A 12,500-nucleotide genomic window follows, 5' to 3' on the forward strand; every position below is an offset into this window, starting at 1 on the left:
TATTACAAATAAATGTGCACAAAAGCATAATCGCGTCTTAAAGGGGAAGCTTAAAGGGGCGGAAAAGTACAAAATAAACTTTCATGCCACAAATAAATCACAATTTTAAAAGGCTTTTTATTGTACGTCTTATTAAATCTATTTATACCTAGATAGGCTCAAGAACAGCAATGCGTTATTGGGAGCTAGCTGGTGATTGGTGGCTATACACATCTCTCTCGCTCACCAGTTGTGTTCAGCAATGTTTCACTAGTTTATTGCTCCTCTGCAGCTGACTTTAACTATGTGTTTACCCCATTTGCAGGGTTTAAACTCATAGTTACACAAGCAACAGAGCAATAGTAAATTGTGCTAACACATTACAGCATTTTCTTATTGTAATTGTATGTCCCTTAAAGGGCTTTAACACATTAAACCTGCTCTAGCATCCAAGGGGTTAACCCCTTCCTGCCGGTACTAATTTTTAAGTCTGAACAAAAGTTCTGAAGTAAACAAATTTAGTAAAAAATTTAAATCACGTGATCGTGCATGTGATCGCGTGATTTCATTGATGGGATTGGGTCTGGGGGAGTGCCTATGATGGAAGGCACGCCCTCTAGTCCGCGATCCCAGTTAGGAAGCCGTAGCTGCTTCAGTACAGCAGAACATCTATGACGTTCCATGCCATCCTAACGACTCTAAAGCCCAGCGCAGTTAGGACCGCATGGAATGTCCTAACGGCGTTAAGGGGGTTAAAGGCACATTGTACCCAAATGTTTTCTGTTATCCTACAAAAACATGGTTTGTTTGTTTTCTCCAACATTGGTGTGTCCGGTCCACGGCGTCATCCTTACTTGTGGGATATTCTCTTCCCCAACAGGAAATGGCAAAGAGTCCCAGCAAAGCTGGTCACATGATCCCTCCTAGGCTCCGCCCACCCCAGTCATTCTCTTTGCCGTTGCACAGGCAACATCTCCACGGAGATGGTTAAGAGTTTTTTTGGTGTTTAAATGTAGTTTTTATTCTTCTATCAAGTGTTTGTTATTTTAAAATAGTGCTGGTATGTACTATTTACTCTGAAACAGAAAAAGGATGAAGATTTCTGTTTGTAAGAGGAAGATGATTTTAGCAGACAGTTACTAAAATCGATTGCTGTTTCCACACAGGACTGTTGAGATGAAGTAACTTCAGTTGGGGGAAACAGTTAGCAGACCTTTCTGCTTAAGGTATGACTAGCCATATTTCTAACAAGACCATGTAATGCTGGAAGGCTGTCATTTCCCCTCATGGGGACCGGTAAGCCATTTTCTTAGTTAAACATAAAAGAATAAAGGGCTTCAAAAAGGGCTTAAAAAACTGGTAGACATTTTTCTGGGCTAAAACGATTGCTTTACTAGGCATATTATGCAGATTCTAACTAATAATGGTTATTATAATCTTGGGGATTGTTTAGAAAAACGGCAGGCACTGTGTTGGACACCTTTTTCAGATGGGGGCCTTTTCTAGTTATAGACAGAGCCTCATTTTCGCGCCACTAATGCGCAGTTGTTTTTGGAGAGCAAGGCATGCAGATGCATGTGTGAGGAGCTAGAATCACTGAAAAAGCTTCTAGAAGGCGTCATTTGGTATCGTATTCCCCTCTGGGCTTGGTTGGGTCTCAGCAAAGCATATAGCTGGGACTGTATAGGGGTTAAATGTAAAAACGGCTCCGGTTCCGTTATTTTAAGGGTTAAAGCTCTGAAATTTGGTGTGCAATACTTTTAATGCTTTAAGACACTGTGGTGAAATTTTGGTGAATTTTGAACAATTCCTTCATACTTTTTCACATATTCAGTAATAAAGTGTTTTCAGTTTGAAATTTAAAGTGACAGTAACGGTTTTATTTTAAAACGTTTTTTGTGCTTTGTTGACAAGTTTAAGCCTGTTTAACATGTCTGTACCATCAAATAAGCTATGTTCTATATGTATGAAAGCCAATGTGTCTCCCCATTTAAATTTATGTGATAATTGTGCCATAGTGTCCAAACAAAGTAAGGACAGTAATGCCACTGATAATGATATTGCCCAAGATGATTCCTCAAATGAGGGGAGTAAACATGATACTACATCATCCTCTACTGTGTCTACACCAGTTATGCCCACACAGGAGGCCCCTAGTAAATCTAGTGCGCCAATACTTATTACCATGCAACAATTAACGGCTGTAATGGATAATTCTATAGCAAATCTTTTATCCAAAATGCCTACTTATCAGAGAAAGCGCGATTGCTCTGTTTTAAACACTGAAGAGCAAGAGGACGCTGATAATAATTGTTCTGTCATACCCTCACACCAATCTGAAGGGGCCATGAGGGAGGTTTTGTCTGAGGGAGAAATTTCAGATTCAGGAAAGATTTCTCATCAAGCTGAACCTGATGTTGTGACATTTAAATTTAAATTAGAACATCTCCGCGCACTGCTTAAGGAGGTATTATCTACTCTGGATGATTGTGACAATTTGGTCATTCCAGAGAAGTTATGTAAGATGGACAAGTTCCTAGAGGTTCCGGTGCCCCCCGACGCTTTTCCTATACCCAAGCGGGTGGCGGACATAGTAAATAAAGAGTGGGAAAGGCCCGGCATACCTTTTGTCCCCCCCCCCCCTATATTTAAGAAATTATTTCCTATAGTCGACCCCAGAAAGGACTTATGGCAGACAGTCCCCAAGGTCGAGGGGGCGGTTTCTACTCTAAACAAACGCACTACTATTCCTATCGAAGATAGTTGTGCTTTCAAAGATCCTATGGATAAAAAATTAGAGGGTTTGCTTAAAAAGATTTTTGTTCAGCAAGGTTACCTTCTACAACCAATTTCATGCATTGTTCCTGTCACTACGGCAGCGTGTTTCTGGTTCGAGGAACTAGAAAAGTCGCTCAATAAAGAATCTTCGTATGAGGAGGTTATGGACAGAGTTCAAGCACTTAAATTGGCTAACTCTTTTATTTTAGATGCCGCTTTGCAATTAGCTAGATTAGCGGCGAAAAATTCAGGGTTTGCTATCGTGGCGCGCAGAGCGCTTTGGCTAAAGTCTTGGTCAGCGGATGTGTCTTCCAAGACAAAATTGCTTAACATTCCTTTCAAGGGTAAAACATTATTTGGACCTGATTTGAAAGAGATTATTTCAGACATCACTGGGGGAAAGGGCCACGCCCTCCCACAGGATAGGTCTTTTAAGGCTAAAAATAAGCCTAATTTTCGTCCCTTTCGCAGAAACGGACCAGCCTCTAATTCTACATCCTCTAAGCAAGAGGGTAATACTTCACAACCCAAACCAGCCTGGAAACCAATGCAAGGCTGGAACAAGGTTAAGCAGGCCAAGAAGCCTACCACTGCTACAAAAACAGCATGAAGGGATAGCCCCCGATCCGGGACCGGATCTAGTGGGGGGCAGACTTTCTCTCTTTGCTCAGGCTTGGGCAAGAGATGTTCAGGATCCTTGGGCGCTAGAAATAGTTTCTCAAGGTTATCTCCTGGAATTCAAGGAACTACCCCCAAGGGGAAGGTTCCACAGGTCTCAATTATCTTCAAACCAAACAAAAAGACAGGCATTCTTACATTGTGTAGAAGACCTGTTAAAGATGGGAGTGATTCATCCAGTTCCAATAAGAGAACAAGGGATGGGTTTTTATTCCAACCTGTTCATAGTTCCCAAAAAAGAGGGAACATTCAGACCAATTTTGGATCTCAAGATCCTAAACAAATTTCTCAGGGTACCATCGTTCAAAATGGAAACTATTCGAACGATCCTACCTACTATCCAGGAAAATCAATTTATGACTACCGTGGATTTAAAGGATGCGTACCTACATATTCCTATCCACAAGGAACATCATCAGTTCCTAAGGTTCGCTTTTCTGGACAAGCATTACCAGTTTGTGGCACTTCCATTCGGATTAGCCACTGCTCCAAGGATTTTCACAAAGGTACTAGGGTCCCTTCTAGCGGTTCTAAGACCAAGGGGCATTGCAGTAGTACCTTACTTGGACGACATCCTGATTCAAGCGTCGTCTCTGTCAAAAGCAAAGGCTCATACGGACATCGTCCTAGCCTTTCTCAGATCTCACGGATGGAAGGTGAACAAAGAAAAAAGTTCTCTGTCCCCGTCAACAAGAGTTCCCTTCTTGGGAACAATAATAGATTCCTTAGAAATGAGGATTTTTCTGACAGAGGTCAGAAAATCAAAAATTCTAAGCTCTTGTCAAGTACTTCATTCTGTTCTTCGTCCTTCCATAGCGCAGTGCATGGAAGTAATAGGATTGATGGTTGCAACAATGGACATAGTTCCTTTTGCACGAATTCATCTAAGACCATTACAACTGTGCATGCTCAGACAGTGGAATGGGGATTATACAGACTTGTCTCCGACGATTCAAGTAGATCAAAAGACCAGAGATTCACTCCGTTGGTGGCTGACCCTGGACAATCTGTCACAGGGAATGAGCTTCCGCAGACCAGAGTGGGTCATTGTCACGACCGACGCCAGCCTGGTGGGCTGGGGCGCGGTCTGGGAACCCCTGAAAGCTCAGGGTCTATGGTCTCGGGAAGAATCTCTTCTCCCGATAAACATTCTGGAACTGAGAGCGATATTCAATGCTCTCAAAGCTTGGCCTCAACTAGCAAAGGCCAAATTCATAAGGTTTCAATCAGACAACATGACGACTGTTGCATATATCAATCATCAGGGGGGAACAAGGAGTTCCCTGGCGATGGAAGAAGTGACCAAAATAATTCAATGGGCGGAGGATCACTCCTGCCACTTGTCTGCGATCCACATCCCAGGAGTGGAAAATTGGGAAGCGGATTTTCTGAGTCGTCAGACATTCCATCCGGGGGAGTGGGAACTCCATCCGGAAATCTTTGCCCAAATAACTCAATTATGGGGCATTCCAGACATGGATCTGATGGCGTCTCGTCAGAACTTCAAGGTTCCTTGCTACGGGTCCAGATCCAGGGATCCCAAGGCGACTCTAGTAGATGCACTAGTAGCACCTTGGACCTTCAACCTAGCTTATGTATTCCCACCGTTTCCTCTCATTCCCAGGCTGGTAGCCAGGATCAATCAGGAGAGGGCTTTGGTGATCTTGATAGCTCCTGCGTGGCCACGCAGGACTTGGTATGCAGACCTGGTGAATATGTCATCGGCTCCACCATGGAAGCTACCTTTGAGACAGGACCTTCTTGTTCAAGGTCCATTCGAACATCCGAATCTGGTTTCCCTCCAGCTGACGGCTTGGAGATTGAACGCTTGATTTTATCAAAGCGTGGGTTTTCAGATTCTGTAATAGATACTCTGATTCAGGCTAGAAAGCCTGTAACTAGAAAAATTTACCATAAAATATGGAAAAAATATATCTGTTGGTGTGAATCCAAAGGATTGCCATGGAACAAGATAAAGATTCCTAAGATTCTATCCTTTCTACAAGAAGGTTTGGAGAAAGGATTTTCTGCAAGTTCTCTAAAGGGACAGATTTCTGCTTTATCTGTCTTACTACACAAACGACTGGCAGCTATGCCAGATGTTCAAGCATTTGTTCAGGCTCTGGTTAGGATCAAGCCTGTTTACAGACCTTTTACTCCTCCCTGGAGTTTAAATCTAGTTCTTTCAGTTCTTCAAGGGGTTCCGTTTGAACCCTTACATTCCGTAGATATTAAGTTACTATCTTGGAAAGTTTTGTTTTTGGTTGCAATCTCTTCTGCTAGAAGAGTTTCAGAGTTATCTGCTCTGCAGTGTTCTCCTCCTTATCTGGTGTTCCATGCAGATAAGGTGGTTTTGCGTACTAAACCTGGTTTTCTTCCTAAAGTTGTTTCTAACAAAAATATTAACCAGGAGATAGTTGTACCTTCTTTGTGTCCGAATCCAGTTTCAAAGAAGGAGCGTTTGTTACACAATTTGGACGTTGTCCGTGCTCTAAAATTCTATTTAGAGGCTACTAAAGATTTCAGACAAACATCATCCTTGTTTGTTGTTTATTCTGGTAAAAGGAGAGGTCAAAAAGCGACTTCTACCTCTCTTTCCTTTTGGCTTAAAAACATTATCCGTTTGGCTTATGAGACTGCCGGACTGCAGCCTCCTGAACGAATCACAGCTCACTCCACTAGGGCTGTGGCTTCCACATGGGCCTTCAAGAACGAGGCTTCTGTTGACCAGATATGTAAGGCAGCGACTTGGTCTTCACTGCACACTTTTGCCAAATTTTACAAATTTGATACTTTTGCTTCTTCGGAGGCTATTTTTGGGAGAAAGGTTTTGCAAGCTGTGGTGCCTTCCGTTTAGGTGACCTGATTTGCTCCCTCCCTTCATCCGTGTCCTAAAGCTTTGGTATTGGTTCCCACAAGTAAGGATGACGCCGTGGACCGGACACACCAATGTTGGAGAAAACAGAATTTATGCTTACCTGATAAATTACTTTCTCCAACGGTGTGTCCGGTCCACGGCCCGCCCTGGTTTTTTTAATCAGGTCTGATGAATTATTTTCTCTAACTACAGTCACCACGGTATCATATGATTTCTCCTATATATATTTCCTCCTGTCCGTCGGTCGAATGACTGGGGTGGGCGGAGCCTAGGAGGGATCATGTGACCAGCTTTGCTGGGACTCTTTGCCATTTCCTGTTGGGGAAGAGAATATCCCACAAGTAAGGATGACGCCGTGGACCGGACACACCGTTGGAGAAAGTAATTTATCAGGTAAGCATAAATTCAGTTTTTTTTTTACTTGAAAAAATGTGTAATAAAAGATGTTTAAATTTAAACAAAGTATCTAAAGCTGTATCAATTAGTTCTCTCTCCTAGTGTGCTTTGGGTGATAAGCGCAAAAAACCTGCTAACAGGCACCAATCTGCGTTGGTCAATATTTTATAAGCCTTAAAGGGATACTGAACCCAAATTTTTTCTTTTGCGATTCAGAGCGAGCATGCAACTTTAAGCAACTTTCTAATTTACTCCTATTATCAAATTTTCTTTGTTCTTTTGCTATCTTTATTTGAAAAGGAAAGTCCAGAACCGTGGACAGCATTTGTTTATTGGTGGATGAATTTATCTACTAATTAGCAAGAACAACCCAGGTTGTTCACCAAAAATGGGCCGGCATCTAAACGTACATTCTTGCTTTTCAAATAAAGATACCAAGAGAATGAAGAACATTTGCTAATAGGAGTACATTAGAAAGTTGCTTAAAATTGCATGCTCGCTCTGAATCGCAAAAGAAAAAATTTGGGTTCAGTGTCCCTTTAAGAGGCGCATACAAAATTAAGAATATTAAAATCCAGATATAATTGACCTTAAAGGGACAGTCATCTCAAACATTTTTATTGTTTAAAAAGATAGATAATCCCTTTATTATCCATTCCCCAGTTTTGCACAAAAAACATGGTTATATTAATACTCTTTTTATCTCTGTGATTATCTTGTATCTAAGCATCTTCTGACAGCGCCCTGATCACATGACTTGCATTTAAGCCAATTAGTGCTGTGTTGGAATCCACGGGCGTCAGCACAATGTTATCTATATGGCTCAAATGAACTTGCACTCCCCTGTTGTGAAAAGCTAATACAAAAAGTGATTAAGGGGCTGTCTTTAGTGACTTAGAAACAGACAGAAATTTAGAGGCTTTAAAGGTTATAAAGTATATTAATATAACCATGTTTTTTTGTGCAAAACTGAGGAATGGTTAGTAAAGGCATTATCGATTTTTTTTTTTTTTAAAAACAATAACAATTTTTGTGTTGACTGTCCCTTTAACAATATACTATTTAATACAGGGTGGTGAGTAAGCATAACTTTCCAGTGAGAATACTGTGTACAGTCATCTGAATTCACAAGCTCTTCAGAATCAACTTAAATTGATGGTAAACTTTCCCCTTTCTATAAACAGACCTGGAATGTTAAGTGATATTTCTTTCCTATGGCATGGAGAGTCCATGACGTCATTCCAATTACTAGTGGGATATTCAACTCCTGGCCAGCAGGAGGAGGCAAAGAGCACTTCAGCAAAGCTGTTGAGAATAACTTCCCTTACCCATAATCCCCAGTCATTCTCTTTGCTTTATCAATGGAGGATGTGTGAAGTCTAAAGAATTTAATCCTTTTATGGGTACTTTTCCCTGCAAGCAAGGATTGGGGTCTAGCTGTGTCCACGTCAATCTCTTGAGTAAGAGTAATGGTGGCTTTTAGCAGTTAGAAGGCGGCGAGGTAGCCTTTGCTTTACTTCTAACATTTATGCTACCCCTATATAAAAAAACAGGGTTGGTTACTCTGCTTTTTCTTTTCTCTATGTCCCTGCCAGCAGTCGATTGAGGCTGACAGACTGGGAAGTGCTGTGTCTGCTCCACAGCAGAAGATCCTGGAGGGTAAGTCCGTTAATATCCTTATTTAAACCCTTCCCTTGGCAGATATAACTTTTACTGTCATCAGGGAAAGGGAGGACTTTGAAGGGTGACCAACTGGCACCTCCATTGCACTCTTAGATGGGTCTGGAAACCTTAGTTATAACCCCGGTTGGGGATATCAGTTATTTGAGCAGCTTGGATCTACCGGCATCTCCTTTTAACAGGCTCCGGTTCACTCATTATTGGGCGTTTCCCTCTGACATAACTCAACTACCCTCATAGTTTTGTTTACAGTTATAAAGGTCCACAGTTATTAATTTGTGTGGACCTTTATAATGGAGCATCTACACTCTAGCTCCTTTAGCTGGTATGATCCTCATTTACAGCAGGGGCACCTCCAGCTTCAGTAGAGAAGGCTACCGCTTACTGTGTTATGCTTATATTTTTATAACATCGATGTGCACCATTTTCTGATGCTGCGGCGGCTTCTCCAGCTAGATGAAAGGAGACTACCACCCACTGTCAGTGCGATTTTAGGCAATCGTAATAAGCGCCAATACACTGACAGGTTTTCCCCGCTGAACCTGCAAGTCCCATATTACACTCCTGACACAGCACTCGGTTATGGCGCTTGCATAATATGACGCTGGCTAATGCATGCTTCTTTATTAGGATTACGGCTCCCTTGGCAGAATGACTGGGGGATGAGGGGAGTGGGGGAGGTATTTAAGCCTTTGGCTGGGGTGTCTTTGTCTCCTCCTTGTGGCCATTTTCTTAATACCAACAAGTAATGAATGAAGCCGTGGACTTTCCTCCCACAGATGGAAATGAAATGATCAGGTAAGCATAATTTATGTTTTTATGTGTACTGATAATACTGCCTCTAGGATATGAGGGATGAGTTTATTATTATGGGATTGTTTATTATAATAAATCATATATCCTACAATTTTACTGCTTTTACTAGTATTTGTTGCCATCTGGTGGCAACTTATTACTAATGCATGCTCCTTAATTATAGTGTCATGTATTAAAGGGACAGTCTACACCAGAATTTGTATTGTTTAAAAAGATAGATAATACCTTTATTACCCATTCCCTAATTTTGCACAATCAACAGTTATATAAATACACTTTTTACCTCTGTGATTACCTTGTATCTAAGCCTCTGCAAACTGCCCCCTTATTTCAGTTCTTTTGACAGACATCCATTTTACATAAATAAAAAGAGAGAAGCGCTCAACCAGGGAATGAATAATAGCATAATAGCTTGTTCTATGGCTAGTTACCACCCAAGAAGCAGCCTCTTTTTGCTCAACATGTGCCTTTCACAGGGAAGAACTTTCCTGTAGCATATCGGTCTGATCCTGACTTAACAGTGCAGTTCAGCCCCGAAATACCAGGCAATCCCTCTCTGAACGAGTAAAACGTCAAAACCCCAGACGTACGTTTCGTCCTAGTGTGGGCCTTGTCAGTGAGGTGCATCCCAGGGGTGGACAACTGGGAGGTGGTTTTTCTGAGCAGGCAGACTTTTCATTCCGGGGAGTGGGCTCTCCACCCAGAGGTTTTCAAATGATAACTCTCAGGTGGGGGGTTCCGGAGTTGAATTTCATGGCATCACGTCTAAACGCCAAGCTTCCAAAGTACGGTTCAAGATCAAGAGAGCCACAGACTGCTCTGACGCTCTAGCGATGCCTTGGAACTTCAGTCTGGCATTACTGTCCCCCCCCCCCCCCGTTTGCTCTCCTCCTTCGAGCCATTGCTCGTATCAAGCAGGAGAAGATATCTGTAATTCTAATAGCTCCTGCATGGCCTTGCAGTATCTGGTTCAGTGATTTGGTGAAGATGTCTTCCCTTCCACCTTGGAGGTTACCTCTGAGGAAGTACCTCCTACTTCAGGGTCCATTCCTCCATCCAATCCTGGAGTCTCTGAAGCTGACTGCTTGGAGATTGAACACCTAGTTCTGTCTAGATGTGGTTTTTCTGAAGCGGTCATTGATCTATGCTTCAGACTCGTAAACCTGTTTCTCGCAGGATTTACCCTAAGGTATGGCGTAAATATCTTTTTTGGTGCGAATCTCAGGGATTCTCTGCATTTCATCTTTTCTTCAGGATGGCCTGGAGAAAGGTTTGTCAGTCAGTACTCTGAAGGAGATTTCTGCACTATCTATTCTTTTGCATAAACGTCTGGCAGATTTTCCAGCTGTTCAAGCTTTTGTTCAGGCCCTGGTCAGATACAGGCCTGTGTTTTAAACCTGTTGCTCCTCCTTGGAGTCTTAACCTAGTTCTTAAAGTTTTGCAGCCGATGCATGTTGTTGATATCAAGTTATCTTGGAAGGTTCTGTTTCTCCTTGTTCTTTCTTCCGATCGCAGAGTTTCTGAGCTTTTAGCTCTGCAGTGTGATTCCCAGTACCTTATTTTTCATGCAGATAAGGCGGTCCTTCGTACTAAATTGGGGTTTCTCCCTAAGGTAGTGTCGGATCAAACCATTAATCAGGAAATTGTTGTTCCTAATCCTCCTCCTCATAAGGAACGTCTTTTGCATAACTTGGATGTTGTGCATGCTCTAAAATTTTACCTACAAGCTACTAAAGATAGATTTTTGGCAATCTTCTGCCCTGTTTGTTGTTTTCTCTGGAAAGTGTAAGGGTCAGAAGGCCACTTCTTCTTCTTTTTCCCTCTGGTTAAGAAGTGATTCGTTTTGAGAGAATTATGGCTCATTCCACTAGGGCTGTTTCCTCATCTTGGGCTTTCAAAATGAAGCTTATGTGGAACAGATTTGCAAGGCGGCAACATGGTCCTCTCTGCATATTTTTTGCAAATTTTATACTTTTGCCACGGCTAAGGCATCTTTTGGTAGAAAGGTTCTTAAGCGGGGGTGCTTTCTGTTTAGGTCCTCCTGCCTTGTTCTCCCTCCCTGTTCATTCCGTGTCCTCTAGCTTGAGTATTGCTTCCCACTAGTAATTAGAATGATGTCGTGGACTCTCCATGCCATAGGAAAGAAAACAAAATTTATGCTTACCTGATAAATTTCTTTCTTTCCGGCCATGGAGAGTCCACAACCCCGTCTTCTTTTTAAATTATAATTCGGCAGTTTTTTTTTTTAGTAAACCTCAGGCACCTCTATTCCCTTGTGTTAATTCTTTTTCCATTTTCCTTTGGCTGAATGACTGGGGATTATGGGTAAGGGAAGTTACACTTAACAGCTTTGTTGGGGTGGTCTTTGCCTCCTCCTGCTGGCCAGGAGTTGAATATCCCACTAGTAATTGGAATGACGTCGTGGACTCTCTATGCCCGGAAAGATAGAAATTTATCAGGTAAGCATACATTTTGTTTTTAGAAGGAGACAAATGTATCAGTTGTAATGAAGATGCGCTTTAACTTACTTTTTAATGTACTGCTGAAATTCAATTACCCTGCGCTCTAGCAACCCAAAATTTTTTTGTTTTGTTTTGTTAGTGACCGGTTTGAACTGTTCTCCAACCAGGTCTCTAGCCATACGGCACTCAGACAATTTAATTTTGTAGCTAAATCGCTGATTGGAGCAAAGTTAGCTCACCAAAAAAGCGTGGGGTATAAGAATTTTGTCACTACATTAAAAAGTACCATAAGTTATAGCGCATCTTCAATACAACTGTTGAATTTAAACTCCATCTAAAATATCACTAACATTCGGATCTGTTTATACAAATGGGAAAGTTTACTACCACTTTAACGTTGATGAAAGGAGGAGTACATTTTATAGGTGGATGTTGTTTTTTTTTTAATGTGAACATTTTATTTCCTCTATTGATGAAAGTGCAATTACACATGTATGTCTTTCCGAACATGAAAGGAATTCTTTTTAGAAAAAGTGCTGTGCATACGCACAGAAACACACATAGACAGGCACGCATATATGCAAACACACACATAGATACATACATACATACAAAACCACACACACACATTGGTACACACAGACATATAGGCACACATGTATACACACACATATATATATATATATTCTATCTATCTCTAAACACCTTACATATACACACTTACAAACAGACACATAGATTTAGACACATAATACACAGTCGGGCAGTGGCTCACACATATTAAAGTGTTCTCCCCGAAGGCATCATAAAGTAGCTGGGTGGGTTAGTACTTA

General features: G+C 41.6%; 1 protein-coding gene across 1 annotated transcript in view; it reads left to right on the plus strand.

The window, feature by feature from the left end:
* Positions 1–12,500, plus strand: part of RBM17 (RNA binding motif protein 17) — a 103,288-nt gene that overhangs the window by 44,321 nt on the left and 46,467 nt on the right. The window lies entirely within an intron of this gene.

The sequence above is a fragment of the Bombina bombina genome, chromosome 6 (genome assembly GCF_027579735.1).
Source record: "Bombina bombina isolate aBomBom1 chromosome 6, aBomBom1.pri, whole genome shotgun sequence".
Lineage (NCBI taxonomy): Eukaryota > Metazoa > Chordata > Amphibia > Anura > Bombinatoridae > Bombina > Bombina bombina.